Genomic DNA, 11,327 nt, shown 5'->3' with positions numbered 1-11,327 from the left:
AGTATTATTTTGGTTCAATATATGGAAGCTATGACCAATTATGGACCTATCGCCATATAATATTGTAACGTGATTACTAAGTATTTGAGGGTTATTTTTGTAGAATTTTATATAAATAACGCTATTTTCAATAGTGACCTTATATGGGAGATATGGCGAATTATGGACCAATATTTTAAAAATCTTGTAGTATGATTCTTGGATACCAATTACTGAGCGGTGTAAAATTTTGGTTCAGTACAGATTTTTTTGGATATATCTGCAGGTTAATGTGTTTTACGGAAGTGCTTCTATTATGGAGACTATGACCAATAATTGGCCTACCATCATAAAATTTGGTACATCGATTTTTGTATATCTATATAAATATATAAATGTCTTTGTAAGTTTGTTTGTTGGTTTGTTTGTTTATTTGTTTGAGCATCACGCCTAAACGGCTGAACCGATTTTATTGAAATTTGGAACGTAGATAGATCCTTACTGGGAAGCGTCAATAGGCTATATATTTTTTATTTTACTACGACAGGGGTAGCGAAGCGCACCGGGTCAAGCTAGTATTGAATAAATTTGTAACAAATTTATGAGGACTTTAGTGATTTTCGGCAGTGGACCTTTTATGGGAGCTATGGTTAAATATGGACCGATATTCAAAAAATTCAGAAGTATGATTACTGGATACAAATTACTGATCTGTGTATAATTTCATTTTGATATCGATATGTTTTACATATTTATTAATGTTAATATCTTTTTCGGAAATGGGCCTTATAGGGAGGGGTCTATGACCAATTATCGGCCAATCTGCATACAATTTAGTACAGTGATTTCTATATATATTTTTTATTATTTTTGTTGAATTTTAGCATGATAAAGATATTTATAAGAGATATATGAGTTCTTAACTGATTTTCGGAAGAGGTCCTTATATGGGAGCTATGGTCAAATATGGACCGATATTCACAGAATTCAGTAGTATGATTTCTAAATATAAATTACGGATCTGTGTAAAATTTTGGTTTGATATTGATATTTATGCTTATTGAAGTGATTTTTGGAAGTGAATTTTGTATGGGGGCTATGGTCAAATATGGGCCGATCCACAAAAAATTTAGTGTTGTGATTTCTTTTGGCACGAAATTTATTTTTGCTGAATTTTGTATGGATACTGCAATTCTGTAGGCATTTGTAGACCATAGAACCATATTTCGGGAAGAAATTTGTATGGGGGCTAGGAGAAATCATGGACCGATTCTTATAATTTTCACCAGAATTAGTCCTTTTATCATAAAAATATTGCGTGTAAAGTTTTATGGAATTATCTGCAATATATTTACACAAATAACCAAAAATATCTGAAAATTATCAATGTTTTTTTTTAGGTTGTCTCACATTTTGGTTCATAACTTTGGTTCTACTGAACCTATTTTGCTATTTTTCAATACCAAACTGCTTAGGACAACAATAAACATATTTTTTGCAAGTCTACCAATTTTGTTTGCGTATTTTGGACGTGAGCGTGTTTTACACAGACGGACAGACAGACGGACATGGCTCAATCGACTTAGAATTTCATAAGGATCAAGAAAATATATACTTTGTTGGGACTCAGATGAATATTTCTCAAAGTCACACACGGAATGGCAAACTTATATATACCCTCATTCACCACTTGTGGTGGTGGAGGGTATAGAAAGATAAAAAAAATTGAAAATGATAATAAAAATTAAATAAATAATAATAAAAACTATTTTATGTTAAAAAAATCACTCAAACCACTTTTTAGCGTATTGGTTAAGTGGCGTAAACGAACAAAATCGAACATATAGGGCAAAAATGGGTATTTGTGCCAAAATTTGAAAAACGGGGCATGATGGAGGATGGTCTTGGTCTACATTCCCTCATACTTGTTTTTTTCTGTACGGATAAGTGTTCGAACAGGTGTTTTCAAATAACTGTTTTTTGAAAAATCATTCAAACTATTTGGGGACATATAAGGAAGGGCATCAACGTCTAGAGCCGCAGAAACGGAAAGAGAACACGAATCACGTCTTCAGCAAATGCGTCGCAGTGCATCTTCATCGAAAGCTGCAGAGGCAACCCAAAAGCATATCGAAAGACTAAAAGACAATCGATCGCGAATGAAATTTCATTACAATAAGGCTGATGACTATAGTAATCACAAGGAAGTACTGATTGAATGCTGCTGCCAAAAAGCTCAATTAGCAAATTCAATTGAAACTGCCTGGCGAAACAATGAAATACAAATCGATTGACACAGTAATGAAAGAAGAATAAGTCTATTGTCCTACAGAATTTTGAATTCATTGGAACCAGCCGGAATGAAGGTTGGATCACCGATAATGCTTCTCCGCAACTTAAACGCGTTAATTGAGGAAACAATCATCGGGGCAGATTTAAAGGTGAAGACTTACTGATTCCATGCATACAATGATTTCCAACCACTTTGACCATTTGAATTCAAGCGGCTCCAGTTCCTGTTTCGTCTTTCCTTTGATATAACCATTAAATCGTTGACTATTGCTGGCTTACATTTGGAAAATCCATGTTTTTCACACGGTCAATTGTATTTGGCTTGCTCCCGAGTTGGTACACCAAATAATTTATTTATTTTTCTCCAATTAAAAAATAAAAAAGATTTGCTTAAATAAATTAGTTTTTTTAAGGGCATAGCATGATACTGTACTTGTATAGATATCTGTTACAACTGTCATATGAACACCTCATCCGCCGTCATCTGGCTACAGAGTCCGTGCTTTAGTTTTGTCCGACACTGTATATTAAAATCTAGATCGAGATGCAATAAATTTAAAATCTATATATATATATAAAAGAGTAACGTTATTTACTGACTGACTGATTCAACATCGCACCGCCCAAACGGCTGAAGCTTAGAACCGTGAAAAAGGGTAAAAACGGGCAAATTCTGTAACCTTATATCTTCAAAACTAATAAAGATACAAAAAAACTTAAAATAGCATGTTACTCCATTTAAAAAATAAGCTGACAGGTGTTTCGTACTTTTTCGAAATTCGAAACTTTTAGGGGAGAAAACGGGTAAAAACTGTATTTTGGTACTTTTTTCGAACCCTATGTATCTTTTGAACCAATAAACATAGAAACAAAATTTAAATCGCATTCTTTACTTATCAAAAAATAAAAAATATAAGTTTGAAACTTTTTGGAAATTCGAACCCTTAGGGATAAAAATTGTGTTTATTTTTTGGTACTTTTTCATGAAATATGTTTTTCTATAATTTGACATAGACATACGAATATTTTATTATGAGCTCCCACCACGATACAAAAATTTATTTGAATAAAATTTTACCACCGCAATGGGGATAAAAAAGGTACCAAAAAGGGGATAAAATCGTGAAAATACATTTTATTTGAAATTATTAAGCCAATTTTGATCATTTTTTTAACATTGGTTCCTGGATTCATACAAAAGTTAACTAACAGGGTGTTATTTGGAACTCGAGTGCCAAGGTGTATATTGGGCCAAATCCGGGTAAACAGTTTGGTACTTTTTTAAAAACATATTTTTTCATGGGCACATTAACACAGATTTTAATCGCTTGAGACATGTCTGTAGCATCAACAATTTTGGCAAAATGGAATATTTTTAAATTTCAAACTTGAGGGGTGTTCAAGGAGGAAAAGGGAAATTGGTACTATTCTCCTAATGGTACCTTTTTAATATTTTAAATCATTTCACTTATCGACATTAAAGTTAGCTGATATGCATCTGAGTGAAGTTAGTGTTAGGAATAGGGGATAATATTTAGGTACCAAAATGTGAGAACTGAACTATGGGTACTTTTTTATTCTTCTAATGGTACTTTTTGAATTTTCTAACACAATGGACTTAGAAACATGAAATTAAGCATATATGGTCCTAAGTGAGTGAGAATTCTAGGGGTAGACTTTTTGGTACTTTTTCTTTATTCGAATGGTACTTTTTGTAATTTCTTCACCAATGAACCTAAAAACATGAAATGTAGCTTATATGGACCGGAGTGAGTGAGAATCCACAAGTGGCTGCATTTTGGTACTTTTTCTATATTCTAATGGTACTTTTTGAATTTTCTGTAATAATGGACATAGAAATATGACATTAAGCGTATATGGTGCTAAGTGAGTGGGAATTCTAGGGGGAGACTTTTTGGTACTTTTTCTTTATCCGAATGGTACTTTTTGTAATTTCTTCACCAATGAACATAAAAACATAGACCTAAGCGAAAGGAAATCTACAAGTTGTCATGTGCACCCTGTCGATACGAAAAATTTAAAAAGAAGAAGAGAGCAAATAGTTGGCAACTCAAGATTAAGGGCATACGTTTTGACAGCTGGAAGGTAGAGAAAATGTAAACAATAACAAAATACCTGAAAAAAAAAATTTTATGTAGGCAAACAAATTGCTGAACAATTGTTGAAGCTAGGAAGCCATATTGGTAAACGAGGTTTCTCGATACCAAGAAGAGAAAATGTCGTCCCTTTTTGGATTTTGGCTCCACATAGTGAAGAAGGTGGAGTCCGTGGCCTCATATAAAAGAAAAACTAAATTTTTGATTTTTTTTAAACAAAATAAGTAAATTTTATTAAACAAAAGATTTTTTTTTTTAAACTTAAAGCTAAACTTAAAGCTAAACTTAAAGCTAAACTTAAAACTAAATCTTAAAATATAAAAATAAAAAAATAAAAAAAAAACTAATCAAACCAACCTGCAAAGCCACTGCAACAAGACTCCATCCAACGAGGGAGAAGCAGCATTAGCACCACCACGCCTGGGGTGCTAGGGTATATTTGGTGATATTCCGACGAAGTACAGTAAAATACACCGGGACATATAGACGGACGTTCAATTCGGTTCCTTTTCTTTAAGAAAATAAGAAAAAAAAAAAGAAATATTTATAAAATAAAAAAAAAGGTGATTAGTGAGATATTTATATAAACAAATAGGAAGTCTTAAGTATCGCAAAGTACATCCCGCGTGTGAACCTTAACCACGCGTGCGCGAGTTAGGTTAGAGCTCTGGCCTAGGGAACAGTGAGTCGCGAGGTTAATTAACCCAAGATTTTCCTAAATCTTATATAGGTAATTCTCCTATACAAAAAAAAAATTTTTATAAATAAATATATATAAATAAATAAAAGGAATTAGAGAATTCTAAATATTAATAGTACCTCGAACCACTTAGACATTTAGACACGTCACTGACAGGAAATATCCATCTACCCTATCCTCACCCGGGAGATTCTTCCGCAAAATTAGTTGGCCGCCAGGGAATAGAGCGGGAAAGCAGTAACGCTAGTTTTAAAAAGATGCATTATAAATTATTATTATTAAAAGAAATTTTATTAAATTAAACTAAAAGCAAAAAAAAATTAAAATTTAAAACTAAAATCTAAGAAAAGAAAATTTAAAACTAAAATCTTAAATTTAAAATTTAAAACTAAAATCTTAAAGCTAAATTTTTAAAACTGAATCTTAAAGCTAAAATTTGAAATTTTTAAACAAAAACAAAATTTTTGTACATTTTCATTTCTAAAGTAAATTTTGTTAATAATTCATTTTTTTGTTTGTATAAATTCATTCTTTATTAATAAACCGAAACTTTTATAATGTTTAAATGAAATTGCTATTTTTCAAGTTTTTTTTTTTTTTTTAAAATGATTTACTAAATTTCAGTAAACGCGGCGGTAAGTAGGGAAGGTATTGTTTGCGGGGAAAGTTTGGGACATTCTTACGATAGGATGTCATGGCGGGATTCAATCCCGAGTGGGTGGGTTATCTCCTGGCAACAACATCAGCCAGGAGAAGAAATTGTTCGGTAGATAGGTACGCAGGGAAATAAAGGAAAGAGAAAAAGGACAAGAGAAACTACTTCGAGCCCCTTTAACTTAAATATACTTTTGCTGGTATGATTTTTGTGATAGTGTGTGTTTTCGATCCGGATTGCTGGCAAGGACCACCCCCTCCGGCGAGTTCCCAGCCAGGCAAACGCGAGCATACCAGCGCCGCCGGCAATCTGGCCACCTTGTTTCTTTATGTTTATTTTGTTTTCTGTTTGTTCAATGAACAATGAACAGACGTTTGACAGACACACCAGCCCATACACTACATAAATGGCGCCCAACGTGGGGCCGAAGTAGGTCCATAGCCTAATCTAGTTAGTCCTTAATGCTATTTAGTCAAGACTACGTAAGTCCTGTTAGGTCATAACAAGAGTCCCTAACTGCAGCGACGTCGTCAGACAAATAGTTATTTATTTTTTTTTCCTTTTCGTTTTTTTTTACTTTACAATAGATGGGAATCTATCATCGTGCATGGCTAATGTGGTGCACACCAACGTAAGTCCCGAACATCTGGACAATCTAGTCTGGTTCGCGTTGCGACGTTTGGTGTGTACGCTATAGTCATGCGGGATGATAGATTCTTCAGCCTGTTCTTTCCAAGCAACTTGAGGCTCTCGTGTTAGCTTTCTGTAGCAAAAGCGAGAATGCTCAAGTTGGGAGGAAAGAATAGCATAGGCAGCCACCCTTAATAGATACGATTATTAGTATTTGTTTTATTTAAACTCACGTTTTGTCTGCGGTAAAATAGATAGGGTAGTCCTAGGCGTACTGGGTTTTCAACACCAATCTTCTAGATGCCCCTTGAAATTTGAGCTGCGGTAGAACAAATACTACCTTTTTTTTTATTTATCCATTTACTTTTTCCACTTCCTGAAACCAATAGAAAAACAATTAGTACATATCTTCGAACAATTTCTATACACTTTACCTGCAAACATTACTTACCCAAAAAACATCGCCGTTCACAAGATTAAGTTTTGAATCTTCTTTTCCATTTTGAGTTTTAACCTTTTCTTTGTTAAGATTTATACGTCTAGTTTTTTAAGAGGAGGAGATTTCTATTAGTATCTTGTTTGATATTTATCTGTTAGATAAATATATTTTTTTTTACTAGCGTTCTATACAAATAATCAACATTGTGGTTTTATCATTTTGATTTGTTTCATTTGGTTATTCCTCGTACTAGATCTTTATCTATATCTAATTAGACAAGTAGGAATGGTCGTAACTCGTTCTGCTAAGAATCGCGAACAAACTCCGAATACCGATATGCAAAATTTTGTACCAACTACCGTGGGGACTATAGTTTCCACGGCGCTTCCAGTGTACACCTTAGCTAACACCATGACTACCACCACATCGCCAGCCGTAAATCCAAGCGTTCAGCAATTCATGTCGATAGCGCATGAACGTTCTGGTTTCCAAAACGAATCTGCCATTTCAAACAGTACCATCACATCGCCACAATACAGTAGCATTACTGCTAGGACCGTGAGGCAGGAATTCAGAGAAAGTGTGCCACCTCCAGTTCCTCAACCTAATGTTGCAGCACCAGGCGACATGTTCGGATTCATTCGGGAGGAATTGCAGCGTCAAATGCAGATGTTGCGTATGGATATGCAACGTGAAATATCCCAGGCTGTAACCCATGCGATTCCACAGGCATCGCCGCCACAACAACCAGCTCCGCAACCACCTAGGGAACAACAAAATGTGTTGAGAACAAATTTACCACCACAATCACATATGAACATACCCGTGCACAACTTCCAACAGCAGCCATATGTTTATCAGCCAACACCAGCCCAACTAGTAAACACTTTGCCACAAGAATCAGCACCAACACCAGCCTTTCCAACGCAGCCAGCCCATTCGTCACAAGCACCCAGCTGGCCGACCGAAGGTGCATTTGAGTCACAACGGAAGGTGGACTTATCGAAATGGGGCATTAAGTTCGACGGAACCTCTAAGTCGATGAGCGCTGAGGATTTCATATTTCGAGTCGACGTCCTTCGACAAGACTACAATTGCTCCTTCAACGACATCAGACGAAGTTTCCATTCACTATTAGAAGGCCAAGCTCTGGATTGGTATTGGAACTTGCGCAAACTCGTTTCAATCCAAACCTGGGACGACCTGGAGAGAGCATTTTTAACCCAGTTCCGAAGATACGAAAATGAATTCCAACTGCAAAAACAAATAATGGACCGCCGCCAGATGCCTCAGGAAAGCTTTGAGAACTTCTATAATGCCGTGATGAGGCTGAGAAACCAACAGAGAAATCCATATTCTGAGCGAGATCTTGTGGAAATCATGAAGGGGAATTTAAAGCCGGCCTTATCGCACCTGTTATTTTCCGTGAGAACAGAAGGGCTGAATGATTTCTGCCAACAAGCAAAACGGGCAGAAAACTTGATTTTGAGTCAGCAAAGGCAACAGTTCCAGTCAAGGGGTCCAGCAACTGCTCGTGTGCATGAGCTGCAACTTAGTGACGATGAACCGCCACCACCGATTGTCGAAGTGGACGCCTTGGCCACCAGTAGCCGCTATATTTGCTGGAACTGCAAACAGCCAGGCCATAGCTTTATGGACTGTCCGTCGCCAAATAGGCGTATATTTTGCTTCCGATGTGGCCGAGACAACGTAGTCACCCCAAAGTGCCCAAAATGTCAGGGAAACCAGGTAGTGAGCGAGTCCCTGACGGGGGAGACTCGTTCGACCCAGACGTAATCCCGGTTAACCAGTCAGTCATAGTGTGTAGGCCCACCCAAATTTTAACTAACCCTAATAAACAGATTCCGATTATAGAAAAAACCAAAATTCGTGAAATTAAGCCACTCCATCAAAGAGTGAAGGAGTATAATGAGGCCAGGGATAGAATTTTTGGGCAGGTCTCTGATAAGATAAAAAAGGCTAGGATTAGGTATAAAATGAGAAAGAGAGTTAGGAATGAAATTATGTCAGCCTGTTTATATGAGGGTGAAGACGCCCGTTTTTATTTGAAGGTACCTATTAATGGCGTGCCCATAGAAGGTCTTTTAGACAGTGGGGCTACTGTCTCATGTTTAGGTAAAGGGTGCCTGGAGTTCCTTGAGAACACAGGTTTACAAATTCTGAACTTTTCTTCACACATTAGGACGGCTGATGGTAGTCCTCACAGGATAGTAGGTCGTGTAAAGGTTAAAATAAATTTCAACAATAGGTCACAAGAGATCACCTTTTATTTGGTGCCATCTCTAAATAGACCACTATTTTTAGGGGTAGATTTCATGAGAAGTTTCGGTTTATTTCCCAATTTGTGTAGCCTAACTACTAATGATGTCAATCTCTGTCCAGAGTCTGAAGTAATAAATGGTGAAGTTAAGACACATATACTCACTCCGAGTCAGAAGGCGTCATTAGATATTTTAGTAGCGAAATTTCCATGTTTTACGAAGAAGGGACTTGGTCAGACTTCCCTCGAATCCCATACAATCGACACTCGCGATGCGATTCCAGTTAAGGACAAGCATTATCCGGTCTCACCAGCTGTGCAGAAGTTGATGTACGCAGAGCTTGATAGGATGCTTAATCTTGGGGTCATTGAGCAGAGCGAGAGTCCTTGGAGCCATCCGGTTACTCTCGTCCGTAGGGGCGAGAAGAACCGTTTGTGCTTGGACGCTCGTAAGCTGAATGCCCTCACGATTAAGGACGCCTATCCTCTGCCGCACATCGAAGGTCTTCTCAGCCGGTTAGGGGACACATATTTTATATCAAGCGTAGATCTTAAAGACGCGTTCTGGCAGATACCACTAGATGCGTCTAGTAGAGAAAAGACTGCATTCACGGTGCCAGGACGACCACTTTACCATTTTACGGTAATGCCTTTTGGGTTGTGTAATGCAGCCCAAAGGTTATGCCGTCTGATGGATAAAGTGATCCCCTCAGCACTTCGTGATAGAGTCTTTGTCTATCTAGACGATCTTTTGATCGTATCTCCAGACTTTAAAACCCACCTGGAATTGCTGGATCGAGTGGCGCATTGTTTGGATTCGGCAGGTCTGACCATAAATGTAGGGAAATCGAAGTTCTGCTTCAAGGAGTTGCGGTACCTAGGTTATATAGTGGGAGGGGGTAAATTAAAACCAGACCCAGAGAAGGTAGAAACGATTTTAAAATTTACTTACCCGAAAACCGCTAGGCAGGTCAGGAGTTTCATGGGAGCTACTGGCTGGTACAGGCGCTTCATCCCAGACTACGCGACGATTTCTACTCCTATCTTCAACACCCTTAAGAAAGGAAAAACTTTCAATTTTCCCGATGATGCCAGAGAAGCTTTCGATAGACTGAAAACAGCCCTTACAACAGCACCAGTGCTCACTCATCCCAATTTTAACAAGCACTTTTACGTGCAGTGTGATGCCTCAGATATTGGATTAGGAGCTGTCTTATTTCAGAAGGACGAAGACGACGGAGAGCATCCCATCGCATTCTTCTCTCATAAGTTGACCAGCGCCCAGAAAAACTATTCGGTCACTGAGAGAGAGTGTTTGGCTGTGGTAATGGCCATTAAAAAATTTAGGCCTTACATCGAGTTGATGCCCTTTACAGTCATCACTGACCACAGCAGCCTTAAATGGTTGATGTCCCACAAAGACTTGAGCGGTCGACTTGCCAGATGGAGCTTGCATCTTCAAGCATTTGCCTTCACCGTCGAACACAGGCCAGGTTCTAAAAATATAGTACCCGACACCTTGTCGAGGTATGACATGGAGGAGCTTTCTGCGGAGGTAAACAACATTATTAATTTTGATTCCAAATATTTTAAAGAACAACATTACCTGGACTTAATCGCCAAAGTGACCGAAAACGCAGAAAGCCTACCAGATCTAAAGGTAGTGGATGACCTGGTCTATAAAAGGGTCTTGCCTTATGATGGAGTCCCACTGAACGAAGATTTCGCATGGAAGCTCTGGGTACCACTTGAATTGACACACGAGATTATTGAGAAGTGTCATAATCCCCCTCAAGCTTCGCACGGAGGATTCGGCAAAACACTTAGGAGGGTAAAAGAATACTTCTATTGGCCAAACCAGAACGTACAGGTTCGTTCCTTCGTAGCAAATTGTCAAATTTGCAGAGAAACAAAACCAGCTAATGCAATTTTGAGACCACCGATGGGAGCTGAAACGCAAACGGAACGTCCGTTCCAAAAGATTTTTATAGATTTTTTGGGTCCGTATCCGCGCTCTAAGAACGGGAATTCATACATATTTATAGTCCTAGACCATCTTACAAAATTTGTCCTGCTTAAAGCGATGGCTAAAGCTAACACGAAGAACGTTATAAAATTCCTGATTTCAGAGGTTTTTCATAAATTTGGAACACCGGAGATAATTCTGTCCGATAATGGTAAGCAGTTCGTCAGCAAAGAATTCATCGATATGGTGAACAATTTTGGCGTGAAAC

At 37.6% G+C, this 11,327-nt stretch overlaps 1 long non-coding RNA gene across 1 annotated transcript; it reads right to left on the bottom strand.

The window, feature by feature from the left end:
* Nucleotides 1-4,586: 4,586 nt before the first annotated feature.
* On the bottom strand, nt 4,587-9,786 carry LOC135963810 (uncharacterized). The gene is made up of 4 exons (XR_010576856.1): nt 9,259-9,786; nt 6,607-6,912; nt 5,208-5,331; nt 4,587-5,127 (listed from the first exon to the last, which is right to left on the bottom strand). It is a non-coding gene; the product is annotated as an uncharacterized LOC135963810 (long non-coding RNA).
* Nucleotides 9,787-11,327: the final 1,541 nt, after the last annotated feature.

Source organism: Calliphora vicina, chromosome 1, assembly GCF_958450345.1.
Source record: "Calliphora vicina chromosome 1, idCalVici1.1, whole genome shotgun sequence".
Classification (NCBI taxonomy): Eukaryota; Metazoa; Arthropoda; class Insecta; order Diptera; family Calliphoridae; genus Calliphora; species Calliphora vicina.
The sequence above is the reverse complement of the archived record's forward strand: the minus strand, read 5'-3'. Positions and strand labels throughout refer to the sequence as shown.